The 23,292-nt window shown below is 45.4% G+C and overlaps 1 long non-coding RNA gene across 1 annotated transcript; it reads right to left on the bottom strand.

Annotated features, from left to right (window-relative positions):
- Positions 1-11,169: 11,169 nt before the first annotated feature.
- Positions 11,170-14,713, bottom strand: LOC112237666. Its single transcript, XR_002951461.2, has 4 exons — positions 14,575-14,713; positions 12,596-12,761; positions 12,230-12,329; positions 11,170-11,500 (listed from the first exon to the last, which is right to left on the bottom strand). It is a non-coding gene; the product is annotated as an uncharacterized LOC112237666 (long non-coding RNA).
- Positions 14,714-23,292: the final 8,579 nt, after the last annotated feature.

The following is a 23,292-nucleotide window of genomic DNA, read 5'->3' as shown; positions in this document are numbered from 1 at the left end:
TAGTTCTGTGTGAGTGGGAGCAGTGGACTCAATAGGCTGATTGAATGAGGAGTGGATGTCATCAACCTTCTTTCAAAGTGGTTGACAAAGTCGTCCGCAGAGAGGGAGGAGGGAGGGGGAGGGGTGGAGGATTAAGGAGGGAGAAGAAGGTGGAAAATAGTTTCCTAGGGTTAGATGCAGAAGCTTGAAATGTACAGTGATAGAAAGTGGCTTTAGCAGCAGATACAGAGAAACAGAAGGTAGAGAGGAGGAGGGTGTGAAAGAAAGGATGATAGGCCCTCCAGAAGTTCAGCTTTCCTTAATTTCCGTTCAGCTGTCCGCAGCACTGTTCTATAAGCTCGCAATGAGTCACTCAGCCACAGAGTGGGAGGGGAGGGCCTGGCCGGCTGGGAGGAAAGGGGACAGTGCGAGTCATAGGATACGGAAAGGGAGGAGAGTAGGGCCAAAGAGGGAGACAGGAGGGAGAAAGATTTAGCAGAAGAGAGAGATGAGGTGTCAAGCTCATTGAGGAACTCTCCTAGGGTACCTGGTGGACAATATATGACAACAATCATAAGCTTGAGTAGAGAAGTGACAGTGACAGCATGGAATTCAAATGAGCAGATCAAATCAAATTAGTCACATGCGCAGATGCTTACAACAAAATGCTTACTTACGAGCCCCTAACCAACAGTGCAGTTTCAAAAAATACGGATAAGAATAAGAGATAAAAGTAACAAGTAATAAAAGAGCAGCAGTAAAAAAGAACAATATATACAGGGGGGTGCCGATACAGAGTCAATGTGCGGGGGCACCGGTTAGTTGAGGTAGTATGTACAGTTGAAGTTGAAAGTTTACATACACCTTAGCCAAATACATTTAAACTCAGTTTTTCACAATTCCTGACATTTTTATCTTAGTAAAATGTCTCTGCTTTAGGTTAGTTAGGATCAACACTTTATTTTAAGAATGTGAAATGTCAGAATAAGAGTGGAGAGGATTATTTATTTAATCTTTCATTTCTTTCATCACATTCCCTGTGGGTCAGAAGTTTACATACACTCAATTAGTATTTGGTAGCATTGCCTTTAAATTGTTTAACTTGGGGCAAAAGTGTCGGTTAGCCTCCCACAAGCTTCCCACAATAAATTGGGTGAATTTTGGCCCATTCCACCTGACAGAGCTGGTGTAACTGAGTCAGGTTTACAGGCCTCCTTGCTCGCACATGCTTTTTCAGTTCTGTCCACAAATTCTATATAGGTGTTCGTCGGCTTGAAAGCCTCCCCCTTTATCCTCCTTAACGATGGCCAACCAGTTATATTTTTATTTCACCAGATCAGAGGACATTTCTCCAAAAAGTACGATATTTGTCCCCATGTGCAGTTGCAAACCATAATCATTTTTTTTTATGGTGGTTTTGGAGCAGTGGCTTCTTCCTTGCTGAGCGGCCTTTCAGGTTATGTTGATATAGGACTTGTTTTACTGTGGATATAGATACTTTTGTACCTGTTTCCTAAAGCATCTTCACAAGGTCCTTTGCTGTTGTTCTGGGATTGATTTGCACTTTTCGCACCAAAGTACATTCATCTCTAGGAGACAGACAACGTCTCCTTCGCGGTATGACAGCTGCATTGTCCCATGATGTTTATACTTGCATACTATTGTTAACAAATGTGGTACCTTCAGGAGTTTGGAAATTGCTCCCAAGGATGAACCAGACTTGTGGAGGTCTCCAATATTTTTCAGCTGATTTCTTTTGATTTTCCCATGATGTCAAGCAAAGAGTCACTGGGTTTGAAGGTAGGCCTTGAAATACATCCACAGGTACACCTCCAATTGACTCAAATGATGTCAATTAGCCTATCAGAAGCTTCTAAAGCCATGACATCCTTTTCTGGAATTTTCCAAGCTGTTTAAAGGCACAGTCAACTTAGTGTATGTAAACTTCTGACCCACTGGAATTGTGATACAGTGAATTATAAGTAAACAATTGTTGGAAAAATTACTTGTGTCATGCACAAAGTAGATGTCCTAACCGACTTGCCAAAACTATAGTTAACAAGACATTTGTGGACAAGTTGAAAAACTAGTTTTAATGACTCCAACCTACGTGTATGTAAACTTCCGATTTCAACTGTATATGTATGTAGAGTTATTTAAAGTGCATAGATGACAACAGAGAGTGGCAGTGGCGCTCCGGTACAGATTGCCTGTGGTAGTAGAGAGAACAGTCTATGACTGGGGCGGCTGGAGTCTTTCACAATTTTTAGGGCCTTCCTCTGACACCGCCTGGTAAAGAGGTGCTGGATGGCAGGAAGCTTGGCCCCAGTGATTATTATTATTATTATTTACCTTTATTTAACTAGGCAAGTCAGTCAGTTAATACAAATTCTTATTTTCAATGACGGCCTAGAAACAGTGGGTTAACTGCTCTGTTCAGGGGCAGAACGACAGATTTTTTACATTGTCAGCTCGGGGATTAAATATTGCAACATTTCTAGTGTCTAGTGTATCTGGGATGATGGTGTTGATGTGAGCCATGACCAGCCTTTCAAAGCACTTCATGGCTTTGAGTGCTACGTGTCGGTAGTCATTTAGGCAGGTTCAAATCAAATCAAATCAAATCAAATTTTATTTTATTTGTCACATACACATGGTTAGCAGATGTTAATGCGAGTGTAGCGAAATGCTTGTGCTTCTAGTTCCGACGATGCAGTAATAACGAGCAAGTAATCTAACTAACAATTCCAAAAAAACTACTGTCTTATACACAGTGTAAGGGGATAAAGAATATGTACATAAGGATATATGAATGAGTGATGGTACAGAGCAGCATAGGCAAGATACAGTAGATGATATCGAGTACAGTATATACATATGAGATGAGTATGTAAACCAAGTGGCATAGTTAAAGTGGCTAGTGATACATGTATTACATAAGGATGCAGTCGATGATATAGAGTACAGTATCAACGTATGCATATGAGATGAACAATGTAGGGTAAGTAACATTATATAAGGTAGCATTGTTTAAAGTGGCTAGTGATATATTTACATAATTTCCCATCAATTCCCATGATTAAAGTGGCTGGAGTAGAGTCAGTGTCATTGACAGTGTGTTGGCAGTAGCCACTCAATGTTAGTGGTGGCTGTTTAACAGTCTGATGGCCTTGAGATAGAAGCTGTTTTTCAGTCTCTCGGTCCCAGCCGAGAGGTTACCTTAGTGTTCATGGACACAGGCACTATGATGGTCTGCTTAAAACATGTTGGCATCACAGACTCGGACAGGTTGAAAATGTCAGTGAATACACTTGCAAGTTGGTCAGCACATGCTCGCAATACACGTCCTGGTAATCCCACTGGCCCTGCGACCTTGTGAATGTTGACCTGTATAAAGGTCTTACTCACATCGGCTGCAGAGAGCGTGATCACAGTCTTCCAGTACAGCTGGTGCTCTCATGAATATTTCAGTGTTATTTGCCTTGAAGTGAGCATAGAAGTAGTTTAGCTCGTCCGGTAGGCTTGTGTCACTGGGCAGCTCTCGGCTGTGCTTCCCTTTGTATTCTGTAATGGTTTGCAGGCCCTGCCACATCCGACGAGCATCAGAGCCGGTGTAGTATGACTCGATCTTAGTCCTGTATTGAAGCTTTGCCTGTTTGATGGTTCGTCGGAGGGCATAGCGGGATTTCTTATAAGCTTCCAGGTTAGAGTCCCGCTCCTTGAAAGCGGCAGCTCTAGCCTTTAGCTCAGTGTGGATGCAGCCTGTAATCCATGGCTTCTGGTTGGGGTATGTAACGTCATTGTGGGGACGACGTCATCGATGCACCTATTGATGAAGCCACTGACAGATGTGGTGTACTCCTCAATTCCATTGGAGGAATCCCGGGAACATATTCCAGTCTGTGCTAGCAAAACAGTCCTGTAGCTTAGAATCTGCTTCATCTGACCACTTTTTTATTGATCTAGTCACGGGTGCTTCCTGCTTTAATTTTGGCTTGTAAGCAGGAATCAGGAGGATAGAATTATGGTCAGATTTGCCAAATGGAGGGTGAGGGAGAGCTTTGTGTGCATCTCTGCGTGTGGAGTATAGGTGGTCCAGAGTTCTTTTCCTTCTGGTTGCACATTTAACATGCTGATAAAAATTTGGTAAAACTGATTTAAGTTTCCCTGCATTAGAGTCCGCGGCTACTATGAGCACCGCCTCTGGGTGAGCGTTTTCTTGTTTGCTTATGGCGGAATACAGCTCATTCAATGCTGTCTTGGTGCCAGCCTCTGACTGTGGTGGTATGTAAAACAGCTACAAAGAATATAGATGAAAACTCTCTCGGTAGGTAATGGGGTCTGCAGCTTATCATCAGAAACTCTACCTCCGGCGAGCAATAGCTCGAGACTTCCTTAGATATCGTGCACCAGCTGTTGTTTACAAAAATACATAGACTGCCGCCCCTTGTCTTACCAGACGCCGCTGTTCTATCCTGCCAGTACATCGCATAGTCAGCCAGCTGTATGTTGATATTGTCGTCGTTCAGCCACGAATCCGTGAAGCATAAGATTTTAACGTTTTTAATGTCCCGTTGGTAGTTTAATCTTCCCAATAACTCGTCCATTTTATTGTCCAAAGATTGCATGTTTGCTAGCAGAATTGAGGGGAGTGGGGGTTTATTTGATCGCCTCCGACTCCTCAGAAGGTTGCCCGTCCTCTGGCCTCTCTTTCTCCGCCTCCTCTTCACGCAGATCACTGTAGTCGGGGCCTGTTCCCGAGGGAGCCGTATATCCTCCGCCTCGGGTTCGTCAGAGTCGTGAAAGAAGAAAAACTATTCTGCGAGACCGTGGTGAGTAATCGCAGTCCAGAAGTTATTTTCGGTCATAAGAGACGGTAGCGGCAACATTATGTACAAAAATAGTAAAATAATAAGTTACAAACAACACAGATAAACAAAGAAAAAAAACAATCGGTTGGGGGCACGTAAAACGCCTGCCTTCTGCTCCGGCGCCATCTTGTGTGTGGACAGGTGAGAGAGGAAGAAGAGAGAACATCTCCACAGAAAAGGGTAGCCCTTTCACCACTGAGACAACCAGATGCTCTTGGACTATGAGAGAAAACGTAGTCAGATGAAGAGAGAGCAGCTGGAGTAGCAGTGTTCTCTGGGGTGATCCATGTCTCTGTCAGGGCCAAAAAGTCAAGGAACTAAAGGGGAGCACAGGCTGAAATGAACTTGGCGTTCTTGACTGCAGATTGGCGGTTCCAAACGCTGCCAGAGACCCGGAATTCCACATGGGTTGTGCGTGCAGGGTACACTACATCATAAGGGTTGCAGCCAAGGGGAGGGGGGCATCTGTAAAGCCTACAGGGAGAGGAGCGAAAAGGTGTAGGAAACACACACATAGTTGCAAAAGAGCAAAATAACATAATCCGAAAATATCTAGGTAAGATACTCAAGTGACACTTACAAAAAAAGATTGTAGTTTTGAAACACCACATTGTAAACACATTGTAGTTTTGAAACACCACAATCATCCTCGGTATAACCACACCACTCCCACCTCAGTATAACTGCAGTAAAAGTGCAGTAACTGCAGTAAAAGTGCACTACAACTGCAGTAAAAGTGCAGTATAACTGCAGTAAAAGTACAGTATAACTGCAGTAACTGCAGTAAAAGTACAGTATAACTGCAGTAACTGCAGTAAAAGTGCACTAACTGCAGTAAAAGTGCAGTAACTGCAGTAAAAGTACAGTATAACTGCAGTAAAAGTGCAGTATAACTGCAGTAACTGCAGTAAAAGTGCAGTATAACTGCAGTAAAAGTGCAGTAACTGCAGTAAAAGTACAGTATAACTGCAGTAAAAGTGCAGTATAACTGCAGTAACTGCAGTAAAAGTGCAGTATAACTGCAGTAAAAGTGCAGTACAACTGCAGTAAAAGTGCAGTAAAAGTGCAGTACAACTGCAGTAAAAGTGCAGTAACTGCAGTCGACTGTGGTATTTTGGACGCAGTAATTGCAAAATAGTTATACTGCACTCTAACTGCAGTTATACTGCAGTTATACTCCACTCTAACTGCAGTTATACTGAGGTGAGAGTGGTGTGGAACCTTCCTCTCTTTCCTTCCACAAATAACTCAGCAGAACAGTCTTTGTTTTGGCGGCGGTCTTAGTTTTGCCAACGAGACTGCCACTGACACGACCGCCGCTTACAGCTGCCGCTGAGAAGCCAGGGGAGACTGAAGTACTAACACTAATTAATAATTGCCAAGCAGAAGTGAAGAGTACACCTCCCTGTACTAATTGCTGATTGCCTAGGAGAGGAGAAACCACTCCCTCGCCAATACAGCCACTGATTACCAAAACAAGTCACAAATTGCCCTGCCCCTTGATCCTGGTTGATGTGTCAACAATCATCTGCAAGTTATGAGCAGTCATCTGTTCACACACTAAGAAGGCTACTGGGAAGACAGGCAGCACTTAAAGTAGATGACCCTAGCTAGCAAAAAGACAGTACTAGACAACAGATAAAGACAAAAATTATGTTATATTGCTCCTGGAGATATCACAAGTCCTCTAACTATAGAATGAAGAGAGAGAGAGAGAGAATGGAGTAGAGAGAGAGATAATAAAGTATAGAGAATGGAGTACAGAGAGAGAGATAACAGAATGAAAACAAGAGAAAGTAATAGACAAGAGGAGAAGTGGTGGAGAGGAGCGAGAGAGAAACAACTACTTCAAGGTATAAGGATGGTTGAAATGCTACTAGTGTGCACCACTATCTAGCTAACCCTTTCACACCGGTCACATCCCCATACTGTTTTTATTGACTTTTTTGCTCTTTTGCTCACCAGTATTTCTACTTGCACATCATCATCTGCACATCTTTCACTCCAGTGTTAATTGATCAATTGTAATTACCTTGCTACTACTGGCCTATTTATTGCCTTACCTCCTTATTACATTTGCACACACTGTAGATATATTTTTCTATTGTGTTATTGACTGTACGTTTGTTTACCCCATGTGTAACTCTGTTGTTTTTTGTTACACTGCTTTGCTTTATCTTGGCCAGGTTGCAGTTGTAAATGAGAACTTGTTCTCAACAGGCCTACCTGGTTAAATAAAGGTGAAAAAATAAAAAATAAACATCAGATGGCAAATGTTACTAAGTAACTCCATGGACGGAAGCCATATTTGACAGAGAGAAAGAGAGAGAACCTCCTGCCAAATGTATGACTATATTAGAGAGACACATATTTCCCTCAGATTACACAGACCCATAAAGAATTTGAAAACAAATCCAATTTTGAAAAACTCCCATATCTACTGGGTGAAATTCCACAGTGTGCCATCACAGCAGCAAGATGTGTGACCTGTTGCCACAAGAAAAGGGCAACCAGTGAAGAACAAACACCATTGTAAATACAACCCATATTTATTTTCCTATTTTACTTGAACTATTTGCACATTGTTACAACACTGTATATAGACATAATACGACATTAAACATTTCTTCATTCTTTTGGAACTTGTGTGAGTGTAATAGTTACTGTTTTATTGTTTTTTTTATTGTTTTATTGCTTTGGCAATGTACACATATGTTTCCAATGGCAATAAGCACCTTGAATTGAAGAGAGACAAAGAGCGATCCAAGATGGTCAAGCGAGCCACTGTGGAAAGATCTGGAAAAATAGTCCTCTCTGGTCCCTGCCAAGCCAAGAGTGACAGAGCCCTAACAGAGCCCTAACATAGTCCTAACAGAACAGAGCAATAGCAGAGCCCTAGCAGAGCCCAAGCAGAGCAATAGCAAGCCATAGCAGAGCCCCAACAGAGCCCTAGCAGAGCCCTAGTATAGCAGAGCCCTAACAGAGTCCAGGCAGAGCCCTAACAGAGCAGAGCCCTAGCAGAGCAATAGCAGAGCCCTAAAAGTGCCCTAGCAGAGCCCAAACAAGGGCCTACAGAGCCCAAACAGAATCCTGGCAGAGCATAACCCTAACAAAGCCCCAGCAGAGCCCCGGCAGAGCCCTAACAGAGCCCCGGCAGAGCCCTAACAGAGCCCCAGCAGAGCCCCCCCGGCAGAGCCCTAACAGAGCCCCGGCAGAGCCCTAGCAGAGCCCTAACAGAGCCCCAGCAGAGCCCCGGCAGAGCCCTAGCAGAGCCCTGGCAGAGCCCTAACAGAGCCCCAGCAGAGCCCTAGCAGAGCCCTAACAGAGCCCCAGCAGAGCCCCGGCAGAGCCCTTACAGAGCCCCGGCAGAGCCCTAACAGAGCCCCAGCAGAGCCCCAGCAGAGCCCTAGCAGAGCCCCGGCAGAGCAGAGCCCTGGCAGAGCATAACCCTAGCAGAGCCCTAGCAGAGCCCCAGCAGAGCCCCGGTAGAGCCCCAGCAGAGCCCTAACAGTACCCTAGCAGAACCCTAAAAGTGCCGTAGCAGAGCCCTAACAAAGGCCTAGCAGAGCCCTGGCAGAGCAGAGCCTTAGCAGGGCCCTGGCAGAGCCCGGCGGAGCTAAGCATGTGTGATTGAAGAGAGGATAATTGTTATTTGTTATTTACTGCTGCTCTTTAACTATTTGTTATTCTTATCTCTTACTTTTTTTTGTTGGTATTTTATTAAAACTGCATTGTTGGTTAGGGGCTTGTAAGCATTTCACTGTAAGGTCTAAATCTGTTGTATTTGGCGCATGTGACAAATACAATTTGATTTGATATGATAAAGGATGAGTGTGTTCGTCTACCTCAGGAAGAGGAGAAGAGAAAAGAAATGGGGCCTGTGGTTTGGGGGGTTAAACGGCAGAACATGCTCACACATTAATATCCATCTGATCTCTGGATAGCTAGAAAGGAACGCCTCTGTTTGTAATAGACCCCGGAGCGAAAAACAATATCTCTTCTCCCCCGACCACTCCTGCCTCCTTTCATCCCTCTCCAGCACAAAACACGGAGGAGGCCCGTGCCAAGCGGTTGGAGATTGACTCCTCTCTTTCTTTCTTTCATTTCATTATTTATCTCGTTCATTCTGTTTTTTCTTCCCCTCCTGATGAAAAGACATGGCACATCCCCAGGACACACTCATAGTGACTGACACAAGGGAGCCTGGGAGGTGCCATTTCGGTTTTCCATCCTTTCATTTTTTGATATAATTTCCCCCAGCACACATTTTCCCAACAGCGTCACTCACTTACCCAAATTGACCCCTTTCCTGAGAGAAGCAATGTGTGTGTGTGTCAAAGAATAAGAGGCATGCAGGGTTAGACTTTGCATACTGTATTATCAGTTCATATCTATAGGGTGGATTTAAAGGTCCATTCCTCACCCTGAAAGGTCTATGGACCAGGAGAAACAGTCACCCTGAATAAACTGAAATCAACTAAGTGATTCGGTTTGACATTTGCCCTTTTATCTTTCCATTGTCCCTGTCACTTTTAGAGATTTTTAGCTAGCAGTGGCTAAAGTTAACTGACGTTTGTAGTGGCTGTTTAAAAGAAAACCAAACCATACAGTTCCCCCTGGCCCAGAGACTACTTTCAGGGTGAGGAACCAACTATTAAGATGTAAAATGTTGAACTTGTCCTTTAAAAGGGGCAATCTGCAGTTGCTCCATCCATTTTGGGACTTGAAGAATATAAGTTATACTCCATCAGAACCCAAAATATAAACTTGTTTAACAAAGTAAATGTAAACAAACACTAAGAGCCTCCAAACATGGTTAAAACTATAATTTGGATGGGCAGCTCTTGCATCCATAGCTTTGTCTATGAATTTGAGAGTGGTTACATTTCTCCAGCACCATCCTTCAGCTTTTTACCAAAACAGTGGGGGAAATGCTTTGTTATTGTTCCAACTGCTGATTGCCACTTTAACTGTGTGGACTATTTTAACTTCTCTTCAATACTCAGTTTATCACTGCCAAAAACAGCACATACAAATTTACAACCACATAAAGTGTATCTATGGTTACTGTCAACTCCTCTCACAGCCTCCGATGCCATTGACGACACACACACACACACACACACACACACACACACACACACACACACACACACACACACACACACACACACACACACACACACCATTGCGCTATAGAAACCCATGTTGACAACAAGTCAAGCTTTCAGACTACAATATGGAAGCAAACCACTTGTAAAGAGAAAATGACTCCAGTAATCAGTGTAGCTGTATTGTAATACTGTTATATCTACACCAGAACACTTAGGCATGAACATACATTAATAATAGTAGTGGAATAAAAGTGTCCTGTAAAATCCATTATCTCACAATTTCTACAACCCATTTCTACAGAAATATTAGCACTGTATGTGGTCTGCTAAAACATCTGCTAAATGGGGTACATTGGTCTGCATGGTGGGAGTGGGTGGCTGTGCATGTGTATGTCTGTGATTCTCTGTGTGTGTGTGTGTGTGTGTGTGTGTGTGTGTGTGTGTGTGTGTGTGTGTGAGGTAGACTCTGGGCGTAGGAAACAGAGTCAAGCAGCCCATACGACTGGAGGATCCACGTGGGTGGGTGAACACATGTGGCCTGCTGGATTAGGAAGTGGTAGGCCACATCTTTTTATTATGGAGATGTCTCTGTAATCCCCCTCTCGCTCTTGGGAGTGGGGAGGCCCTCTAACTTTCCTCCCCGGCCCTCAGTCGCCTCATCACTCCCTCAAACACACGCACACGCACACACACACCACAAAAACTCACCCTAGAGTCTGTAATAATTAGCATCAGGACCAACCAGAAGGTATTTTCTGCACCAAAACCTCAGATTTTTTTAGTCACCATTGAGCGGACATGTTCCGTAATATCATGTTCTGCCCAAGTAAGCCAAAGCCCAGGAACCCCTGAAGATCTCCCTGCTTTCATTAAATATCACTTCACTCCTTATTTTTTATCTCTGGTGTCATTGTCATCGTTGCAGCGGTGGAGTGGTACATCCTCCTAGTCTTAGGCCAGCATCCCAAAATGGAACCCTATTCCCGTCATAGTGCACTACTTTTGGCCAGAGCCCTATGGGAGCTCTGGTCAAAAGTAGTGCACTATTTAGGAAATAGGGTACCATTTGGGAGACTGGTGGCAGTAGCTCTACCCACATCCAGTTGTATCCAGCTGCCAGTTAAAACACGAATCAACTGGAGGGAAATACTGTAACTCTTTGTCAGATATTGGCAGGATACATTAAAATACAAAGTGATGTGAAAACATTTTTATTTAGGCTCTGTTGAGACTCAAAACACAATTGTGAATCAGACTGTTGTTAAATATATAGACATATATATCACACGAATCCAGCATCTGTATCCTGTGGGGAACAGTTATAGGTCATATCAACCTAGATCAGACACTTTGTGAATACAGGCCCTGTACCCAACATATTTATAGACCTGGACCTGGGACTGATTTTACCTGGCAGTGGAAGACATACTCAGGTGTGTTCTTGTTAAACTTCATGTTCCAGACCAGAGCTACACCGTCAGGCTCGTGAGGAGCATCCTCATTGTTGTTGTAGGACGCCACCAACAGCTCTGGGTACTGGGGAGGAAGAGGAGGGGGAGGAAGAGGAGAGGGGACAAGATCAAATAAAATGGAGAGATAGAGGAGTGGAAGGAAAGACGGAAAATTAAAGGAGGATCAGGGGAGGAGGTAGAGGATGGAGAGGAGGTAGAGGATGGAGAGGAGGTAGAGGATGGAGAGGATGGAGAGGAGGTAGAGGATAGAGAGGAGGAAGAGGATGGAGAGGAGGTAGAGGATGGAGAGGAGGAAGAGGATGGAGAGGAGGAAGAGGATGGAGAGGATGAAGAGGATGGAGAGGAGGAAGAGGAGGTAGAGGAGGTAGAGGATGGAGAGGAGGTAGAGGATGGAGAGGAGGAGAGGAGGTAGAGGATGGAGAGGAGGTAGAGGATGGAGAGGAGGTAGAGGATGGAGAGGATGAAGAGGATGGAGAGGAGGAAGAGGAGGTAGAGGAGGTAGAGGATGGAGAGGAGGTAGAGGATGGAGAGGAGGTAGAGGATGGAGAGGAGGAAGAGGATGGAGAGGACAGAAGTTAAAATACAATGATTGTCGAGTCAGTGATGACACACACAGACACTCACTGACGTGTACACACACACGGGTACTTGGGGTGTAGGGTGAAGTTACACCTAAATGCTGTTCTTGGGTCAGTTTAGCATTTCCCCCACTATTGATAAGGTTAGGATTGGGGAGGGGAAGCTGATCCTATAACTGTACATAGGGGAAACTTCACCCCAAAGCAGTCCTTACCCGAGGGGACCAGTCCAGACAGGTGATGACTCAATGTTTGGACCAGTGATCGTCATAGAACAACCTACTGAGGGACTGACTGGACCCGCCTTGTAAGTCCCTGTGGCCAATAGAAACAGGGGTCAGAGGTCACTGGGTGATGTCATTGTAAGTGAGGTCAAATGGGGTTTTGAGAGGATGATGACATCATGAGAAGGGCATGTGTTTGAAGAACAATGAGGAGTCACGTCCTAATTGACACCAAAGGCATTACTCCATGAAGCCATTAGCAGCCCCATAGGCATGCATACACACACCATGTTCCTTCTACAGACCTCACAACAGATAGATACGCACGCACGCACACACAAACACACACATTCTTACCCCTCCTTGTCATCCAGGTCTTGTCCGCTGTAGTTGAAGAAGATGTCTGATTCCTGAGCCAGGGCTCTCTCCATCACTCTGATGCTGCAGTCAAAGAAACTGAGGAACTCCTCTGATTAGAGGATCTGCTGCTTCTCTTCCTCTGTCAGCTCCCTGCAGGGGTAGCCTGAAACACACACACACACACAGACATGAATACATACGCATGCAGGCACACAGACATACAAGTATGCAAAAGTACGCACGAGCACACACACAAACACACACACACACAGACATGAATACATACGCATGCAGGCACACAGACATACAAGTATGCAAAAGTACGCACGAGCACACACACACACACACACACACACACACACACACACACACACACACACACACACACACACACACACACACACACACACAGGAAGAGGTCAAAATAGGTAAACAACAATATGCAGAGACACACACAACCCATCCACAACCATCTGTGGTAGCCTGAGTCACAAATAAATAAACACACAACACTCACACTCTTAGAAATATAACTATACACTTGTCATGCCAAACACCCACCCATTCCCAAACTACTACCCTGAACTGGCACTAAATACACGACAGTGAGTGTATACCCAAATAAACATGATTCAAACTCCACACACACAAAGACAACAGTCTGGTTGCAAATATATTCTGTCAATACACTACATCATTTCACAACTACAATAGTTGTAGATCATTACACCAAATCGCTGAAGTCACTTCCATCAAGCAGATAGTAAAGTCATCGATACAATAAACTACCTCATACATCATAGTAGTAAATTACCAGCTGCAAAATAATTCACTTGGTAAATCCTCCTCCTCTTCCCATCCTCTTCCCCTCCTCCTCTTCCCCTCCTCTTCCCCTCCTCCTCCCCTCCTCCTCCTCCTCCTCTTCCCCTCCTCCTCCCCTCCTCCTCCTCCTCTTCCCCTCCTCCTCCTCCGCCCCTGTAATAACAGTAAGATGCTGGTTGTGATGTCCCTCTGCATGATGTCATTTTGTCTATCCCTATGCAGTCCCCATTACATGGCTGACTATTTAATCTCAGACCACTTGATTCTCTGGGTTCTGTTTCTGACAACTCATAAGGACGACAAAGGGGTGATCAAAGTCAGGGTAGACTGGAACCCTGGGCGTGTGTAAGGGTGTGAGTGTGTCACTCTGTGTGTTTAAACAGGGCCTGGCCTCAACAAAGACGCATTCCACCCTCCTTTAGTGAAGTTATTTACTCCTTGCACCAGCCTCACCAAGAATGCCCTCTCCGTCCCCCTCTCTGCCCCCTTCTCAGTCCCTCTCTCCGCCCCCTCTCAGTCCCTCTCTCTGCCCCCTCTCAGTCTCTCTTTCCGCACCCCTCTCCGCACCCCTCTCCGCAACCCTCTCCGCCCTCCTCTCCCCACCCTCTCCGCCCCCTCTCCACACCCCTCTCCGCAACCCTTTTCCGCCCCCTCTCCGCACCCCCTCTCAGTCCACCTCTCAGTCCCCCTCTCTGTCCCCCGCTCAGTCTCCTCCGTTGTCTTTGAAGTCCGACAGAGGGGTCAAGTGACACGTTTTTAATCAGGTCTGACCCTCAGTGCCACGGGCCGATAAGCTGGACCTCGGCCACAGAGATTGGCATCCGATACGCCAGCGGGCGTCACACGCGAGTGACCGCTCACTAACGCTTCAACGGCTTTGTTTAGTGACAGTTTGACTGGAGATGTGGGAGATGAAAAGGCGAGTGCTAGGCTGAGGCCGTCTCCCAAATCACACCCTATTCCCTTTATAGTTCACTATTTTTGACCAGGGTCCATAGGTCTCTGGTCAAAAGCCATGCACTACATAGGGAGCAGGGTGCCATTTAGGATGCAAACATTCCCTTCAGCTTAAACTAGAGTTGCCTTCAGCATTACTTCATTTTTCCACATCTATACTGTAAATTATTTAATTACACCCAATCCCCTCTTCTTACCCTCTTTCGTCTCCTTGATGTCCTCCTCTTCATGCTGGTCAGATTCTGGACCAGGCTTCAGCTCTGTGATCTTTTCATCCTCCTCTTCAAAGAGAGAGAGAGACGGTGGGAGATAGCGAGAGAGAAGGAGACAGTGATGGGCGGTAGAGAGGGAGAGAGAGATAAAGAGGGAGAGAGAGAGAGAGATAAAGAGGGAGAGAGACGGAGAGCGAGAAGGAAAGAGCAATGGGAGATAGAGGGAGAGATGAAAGCCATGTCATGTTAATCGGCAGCTGTTCCAACCAAGCATCCCAAACTACATGACTGACCCCTCTCCCCTCCCAACATGATGACTAGTAACATGTCCAACCCCACTCCCTCTCAACATGATGACTAGTAACATGACCAACCCCACTCCCCTCTCAACATGATGACTAGTAACATGACCAACCCCACTCCCCAACCCCACTCTCAACATGATGACTAGTAACATGACCAACCCCACTCCCTCTCAACATGATGACTAGTAACATGACCAACCCCACTCCCCTCTCAACATGATGACTAGTAACATGACCAACCCCACTCCCTCTCAACATGATGACTAGTAACATGACCAACCCCACTCCCTCTCAACATGATGACTAGTAACATGACCAACCCCACTCCCTCTCAACATGATGACTAGTAACATGACCAACCCCACTCCCCGCTCATCACACAGGCCTTGAACCACATGGCCTGCACATGTGACTCCTCATTCCTCATCAGAGATTAAGTTAACACACACAGCAGGAAGCGCCTCTGAGTGGCGTGCATGCTCTTGACTCTGTTCTGACCTCTGACCTTGAGATCCAACGAACTCCTCTCACACTCCACCCTAACCTCGACCCTGTAATTATCCCTGACTCCCCCCGTTGAAGGGGGCAACAGAGGGGGTAACATCCACAGGCACCTGCCATTCTCCCCATTCGCCCCCTCTGCCTGCCTCCTTCCCGTCCCTCCCTCCTCCAGGCATGTGTTGGTAACCCCCTCTTCCCTCGCTCATCACCCTGGAAACAGATGGTGAGAAGGCCTCAAAAGACCCCTTAACACTCCACCAGACACCTGTGGTTGCAAACGCGCAAACACACACACTATCTGCACGCTCACACACACCCGAATCCTCAGTGGGCTCGTTGTCACGTTGACCCCTGGGTCTGAGGTTAACTGGGTAGGGGTTGCGATGACAGTGGGCACCCAGTTCACAGGAGGAAGTGCTTCCATCTTGCCAGACGTGTCACGTCTCACACACTCAACTCAACACCAGTGTCGTTTGTTTTCAGGGGTGAGTGAGTGACTAAGTGAGTTAGTGTGAGTGTGTGTATGACACAGTTTGAGTACGCCCTAAGGCCTATTAAAATCACTGGCTCAAGAGCTTATTGCTTATTACTACTGCTTATTACCTCTGCTGCCCTGAACCTTCTAAACTTTTTTTTATAAATAAATAATATCATAAATAAATATGATAACTGTGATAACTTCCAAACACCAAAGATTACATATGATAACTGTGATTAAATTTACTCCTCAGCCTGAGTTGTCCCTACTTGCGCCAGCAAATAGCTAGCTTTTGCAATGCGCTGACTGGTAAGACGCTTCGGGAGGACCAGTCACGTGTGCTAGCAAGGCAGAGGTACCGAGTTTGCGCAAAGTATGGGCTGAATCGGAAGGAAGTGGTACTCGCTAAGCAAGTAGCGTGACGTTGTTTACAGTGGTGCCGTGACCCGGATCTACAGTTGCGCTCAGCTCAACACTGGGGTCGATGTTGAGGAAGTGTGAAGGGTGAGTGTAGCATATGGGAATGTGTGAAACTTTCTCCTCAGCCTGAAGTGTCCCTACTTGCGCCAGCGAATGACTAGCTTTTAGTGTGGCGCCTACTGGTGAGACACTTCAGGAGGGCAGTCACGCGTGTTAGCAAGGCAGTGTTCGCGCCAGGTATGGGCGGAATTGGGAGGAAGTGGAACTTGCTAAGCAAGCAGCGTGACGTCCTTTACATTAGCATGTACTAGATGTACGGACTGGACTGATGGTTAAACTCTCTTAACCTGTGAAGAGACCATGCAGTTGATAACAACCTCCAGGACTTCCCTCTACCTTCTTCTTTCCGTAGGCCCAATAGTCCATCCTCCACCATATCCTCTCTATAGGGCGCGTCTCTAATGGCATTCTATTCCCATAGGGCTCTGGTGAAAAGTAGTGCACTAAAGGGAATTAGGGTGAGGGCTGTGGTCAAAAGTAGTACACTATAGGGAATAGGGTGAGGGCTCTGGTCAAAAGTAGTGCACTATAGGGAATAGGGTGAGGGCTCGGGTCAAAAGTAGTGCACTATAGGGAATAGGGTGCTATTTGATACGCAGCCAGTCATCTGCTCCCAAGAAAAAAACATGTCAGAGTGAGGATGAAGGACGAGGATGGACCACTGATGCATCAGGGTCGGGTCCAACGGTGTGGTTTCTAGCTGAATGTGAGTTGCTCTCAGCCAAACAGCATCAACCCAACAGGGACCAGAGAGGGGAGGCCAGGGAGGCACGCCTAGACAGGCAGCCAGCCAAGGAGTCAGTTAGCCAGCCAAGCAGTCAGTAAGCCAAGCAGTCAGTAAGCCAAGCAGTCAGTAAGCCAAGCAGTCAGTCAGCCAAGCCAACCAGTCAGTCAGTCAGTCAACCAGTCAGTCAGTCAGTCAAGCCAACTAGTCAGTCAGTCAGTCAAGCCAACTAGTCAGTCAGTCAGTCAGTCAAGCCAACTAGTCAGTCAGTCAGTCAGTCAAGCCAACTAGTCAGTCAGTCAGTCAAGTGAACTAGTCAGTCAAGGCAACCAGTCAGTCAGCCACTCTGTCACATAGGACAGCCAGGACAGACGACCAACAACTGACCGACTCACAGGCGGCTCTCTCTCAATTCGTCCTCTGTTTTTCCCTTTTGGTGGAGAGGTGTCCCACCACCACAGCCCCTTTAGTGGGAGGGAGGGAGACCGGACGGGGTGTCGTCCCTTTGGGGTTATGATGGCGGGTAACAGAGAGCGAGAGAGGAAGAGAGAGCGAGAGAGGAAGAGAGAGCGAGAGAGGAAGAGAGAGCAAGAGCGATAGAGAGGGACTGCATGGCCAACATCCCTGGGGTCTGTTGTGGGGAGAGGAGAGGGATTCGCTCCCAACCAAAACCCACTTTTGTGCTCAGGCACAACCTGACCTTACATGACCAGGACCGTGGTTGGAATGTGTGGTCATGAGAGGATGGTGCAGAGCTGTGCGACCATACTGCAGAGCGGTTCGACTGACAACAGCTGACCACAGAGACTGGAGCGAGGATTCAGTGATTCATAGCCATGTGACATGAGGCTTAACGACTGATAACATCTTCCCATATGAAGGTACGGTACTGGAGATAGGTCAAAGGTCAAGGATGAAGCAAACAAATACAACTTTTCAGCTGCTCATTTTAATGGAGATTCTTCAAAGCCAAACATTGCTCCTCTTCTAAAACTTAGACAAGGCTATAATGTGGCATGTTGCACAAAAAATATAAAACACATACTCACCCACCCACCCACACAGATACACATCCAGATACACATCCACAGATACACACATCCACACACAGATACAGATCCAAATACACACACAGATACACATCCACACAGATACACATCTACACAGATACACACATCCACACACAGATACACATCCAAATACACACACAGATACACATCCACACAGATACACATCCAGATACACATCCACAGATACACACATCCACACACAGATACAGATCCAAATACACACACAGATACACATCCACACAGATACACATCTACACAGATACACACATCCACACACAGATACACATCCAAATACACACACAGATACACAAATACACATCCACACACAGATACACGTCCACACACAGATACACACATCCACACACAGATACACAGATACACACACAGATACACAGATACACACATCCACACACAGATACACACATCCACACACAGATACACACATCCACACACAGATACACACATCCACACACAGATACCCACATACACACACAGCCACACACAGATACACACAGCCACACACAGATACACACATCCACACACATCCACACACAGATACACACATCCACACACAGATACACACACACACAGATACACACATCCACACACAGATACACACACAGATACACACATCCACACACAGATACACACATCCACACACAGATACACACATCCACACACAGATACAGATACACACAGATACACATCCACACACAGATACACACATCCACACACAGATACACACATCCACACACAGATACACACATCCACACACAGATACACACATCCACACACAGATACACACATCCACACACAGATACACACATCCACACACAGATACACATGAACACACAGATACACATCCACACACAGATACACATCCACACACAGATACACATGAACACACAGATACACATCCACACACAGATACACATCCACACACAGATACACATCCACACAAAGCATTGAGAGGTGAGAGAAAAAAAAAGAAAAAGAAAATGATTAAATGAAAACAGTCTCCCTCCCTCCCTCTACCATATCATTCCAGTCACGGGATGCTTTCCCGTTCCACCTGGTGCTTAATACTGCTCGGTACCAGCGGGAACACACATTAACCAGGATCCACCCAGCCACTGATAGCGGGGGGCTGGCTTGATGAAACTTGGCTTGGGGGCTCCCGTTTCTCTCCCAACCCCCTGGGGTAATGACATCCTCCATATCCCTGACATATCTCGCTGCTCAATCTCCCTCCGCTTCCTTCCTCACGCTGGCCCAGTCAATTCCGCCCAGCCCAGCGGCACATAGACAGACAGGCATCTCCATAGACACCTATAAGCGTATAGGACACTCAGCTCAACTCTGACGGGGTAGGGGTCCTTCCGAGTCCTAAGACATTGACAGCCCACGCTCTCTCCCCCCAGCCGTGGACTATTTATTATTTAGATTAGCTTGCGCGCTAGCAGGCTAATTACCATCTTAATCATATGCTGGGATTGAATGGGCCTAAGCTTTGTTAGCCATTATGTGTCTAACTCTGCAGTGAATTATCTCAGAACTGAAATTGGCCAATCCATTATGGAGGGAGAGAAAATAAACAGTAATTCAACGGCACTGTAAGGATCTTAGGAGCTGGACTCTCCGTGGAGAGCTGTGTGAATTAGACTCTGATTCCCGCTGGCTGGATGGTTAAGTTGTAGCAGCTACATGTGAACAGTGTTACTATAGCATACAGGGGCTTAGGATAGTTAGATACGGCCCATGTTGTGCTGTAATGAGAGCTTCCCTCAAGCTACAGATACTACAGCCATGCCACCGGGTATCACGGCATCAGACGTTTTAGAATGCGTCACAAATGGCATCCTATTCCATTTGTAGTGCACTACTTTTGACCAGGACCCGTAGGGCTCAAGTCAAATGCAATGCACTATTTAGGGAATAGGGTGCAATTTGGGACTTAGCCTTAGAATATATTCCAACGGGTAGCTAGAAAGAGATCAAGGATCCCCTTTTATTATGTGTTGGCATGATGCTGAAATGTGCCAGCTCACGCTCATCGCTGGGAGAATGAAGGCTGGTGTGGGTTGGTCTGTCTGTCTGTCTGTCTGTCTGTCTGTCTGTCTGTCTGTCTGTCTGCCTGCCTGCTTGTCTGTCTGTCTGTCTGTCTGCCTGTCTGTCTGTCTGTCTGTCTGCCTGCCTGTCTGCCTGTCTGCCTGCCTACCTGTGTGACTTGGAGAGGGTCCAGTGCTGTGTTCGAGGCCGTGCCAGGGCCTGTACCATCGCTGACAGATGAGTGTTGGCATCTAGTGCATCCTGTGATACACAGAGATGAAAGGGCGGGAGCGCACACACACACACACACACACACACACACACACACACAGACACACAAACAAACAAAGAAATACACACACAGGACAAGGTGGCATTAGACAGCAGGAGGATGACACTAGGCATTCATCTACTGGTTTATTGGGCCAAGCTGCTGGGCCCTGTCCTCCGTAGAGAGGTGTCCACGTAGAGAGGTGTGGATGTGCAGTATGGGGGAAAAGGGAGAGATAAGGACAAGAGTGGTAGCATCCCACGCACTGGGAATAACCCTTTAAATGGGAGCGAACACACACACAAACACAATTTTTGGGAACTAACAATTGATTCCCAGTCAAGATCCTATGTTCCCTAACCCTAACCCTTAACCCTAAATCTTAACCCCTCAGATTTTTTTGTTGGTTTACTATTCTTGTGAGAACATCTGGCACACACACATAAACACACACACACAATGTAAGGAGCGGGGTTCTCCTCAGAAGCTGTGTGTTGAGCAGCGTATAGACCACAACACAGGCTCTGCACTGACGAGTAGGAGGAGGCGACGAGCACTTGAAAGAGTCCTCTAATGTGGTCCTGGCACGAAACCCCTGTTCTGTTCTGACTGAGACAAACGCCTGTCTGATATCACACTATACTCATACTCAGAGGTTGTGTGCCAAATGCCAACCTATTCCCTATAGTGCACTACTTTGGACCACAACCCACAGCACTATATAAAGAATAGGGTGCCATTTGGGACACACATGAGTATGAGTAGGATAATAGCCTCAGATTCTTTACCACATCACATTCAACTGTCCAACTATTACAAATGGTCTGACCTGGGCTCTGTTACAGTGGGGGAATTCTACTAGTTTATTAACACCACCCAATGGTGTGTAATGAACTCTGTGTGTGGAGTAAAATCTCAGCTTATTTTTTCTTTTTTTACGTGTAAGTGGACACAATACCATTTCCTGTCAATTCTGAAATATATATTTTTGCTTTTGTACTGTTTTGTACTCCTGCAATGTAATCCTATGCATAATACAGGAAGCTCACAACCTGTGTGTGTGTCAGTGGGGAGGAAGGGGAGGCCAGCTCATAATAATGTCTGTAATGGAGTCAATGGAGTGGTATCAACTACATGGAAACCACATCTTTAATGCCATTCCATTTAGTCCATTCCAGCCATTATTATGAGATGTCCTCCCAACAGCAGCCTCCACTGGTGTGTGTGTGTGTGTGTGTGTGTGTGTGTAAGTGTGTTTGTGAGTGTTCACTCTGAGGGACAACATCATTGTTTTTATGTTGAAAATAAAAGCCAAGCTGTGAAGTAAACTATACACTACCTGCTCTCTCTGTAAATCCTCCTTATCACACATTGGGTGGGTGGCAGTGCTTTAGTTAACTTGGTAAAATCACTGTTCTCCTGCTCTGTGACATCTAACTCTGTGAAAAGAACATTCCTCTGGCTGTGTAATGGAAAAACTCTCAGTGATTTTGTTGTCCGTCCTCCATGGGCTGCCTGCAACATAGTCATTTGTCATCATCATGACAAATGGGCCAAATCCCAAATTACACCCTATTCCTTATATAGTGCACTACTGTTGACCAATGCCCATAGGGCTCTGATCAAAAGTAGTGCACTATATAAGGAATAGGGCGCCATGTGTGACACAGACCTGAACCGATCGATCGCACTGTCTGTCCTTTTTCTACCAATCTGCAAAGGAGCGGTGCTGCCTGTGAGCCTGTGGCTGCTCTGAGACCTGCCTCCTCCCCCGAGACGTACAGCTCTCCCTGGGGTCTGGAAATATTCAGTGAAAAGGAGATAAAACTAGCTAAGATCCACTTTGAACACAGATAACATTCTCGGCCGAACTGGTAACGTTTCAGGAAGTTCTTCAACATAAAAAAGAAACACAGAGAGCTTCTCTTTGCTTCTCTTGTTGTCTGAATGTGTTCAGAGTACGGTTGCAAATTTACCGAAATCTTCGTCAATTTCGGTAATTAACATAGCAAGCTATGGTGACTTTGGTCATTTATACTGAATAACTTTTTTAAAGTATTTGTATATACTGTAGCCGAGATGGGTGTTGCGAAAAATGGGGGAAGAAATGTTTTAACCCAATTAATGAAAAAAGCATCTAATCAACAATGACATCTTCAATTAGCTCTGCAACTCTTCCAACTATTGACTTTTTCCCCCAACTACCAACAGTTTGGCAGCAAAACCTTAACAACAAATATATAACATTGACATTTTCATTTATTTTAATATGTATAAAATGTATAAAATATAATGTAAAACCAATGGTATTCACTAAGTTGATCCCTTATATTTAGGATTTTGTCATTCTAAGTTTTTATTTGTAAATCATCTTATTTTATAATTTTAAATATTTTACATGTGATAAGGCCACACAAAGTGCCAGAGATAATTAGAAGCACCTGTGATAATCTAAAATAACCAAAAAAGGCCACTTGATGTCATCTGATAAAATTCTCCCCAAACATTTTACCCTAGTTGAGAGTGGTGAAGTTCCCTAAGCAACCCTTGTTCAGAGACATTCAATAATTATTATTATTATTACATAAATAATTCTATTATGTCAACAATATTATTATTTTCATGTTGATGTGATTTGAATAAATAAAGATTGTACAATTACAAAAGTCGAAAAGGTGAATGATTAAAAAAACAAATACACTGCAAAGAATCATTTGACAAATAGTTAATTTGTCATTTAAAAATCCTGAAAACATTCAACAAAATGTTTTATACAATGTGAATTAAAACCTAAAACGTGTGCAGGTTGTCCAACTCAAAAGTGT

The sequence above is a fragment of the Oncorhynchus tshawytscha genome, linkage group LG13, assembly GCF_018296145.1.
Source record: "Oncorhynchus tshawytscha isolate Ot180627B linkage group LG13, Otsh_v2.0, whole genome shotgun sequence".
NCBI lineage: Eukaryota > Metazoa > Chordata > Actinopteri > Salmoniformes > Salmonidae > Oncorhynchus > Oncorhynchus tshawytscha.
This window is presented reverse-complemented; position numbering and strand designations above follow the sequence as displayed.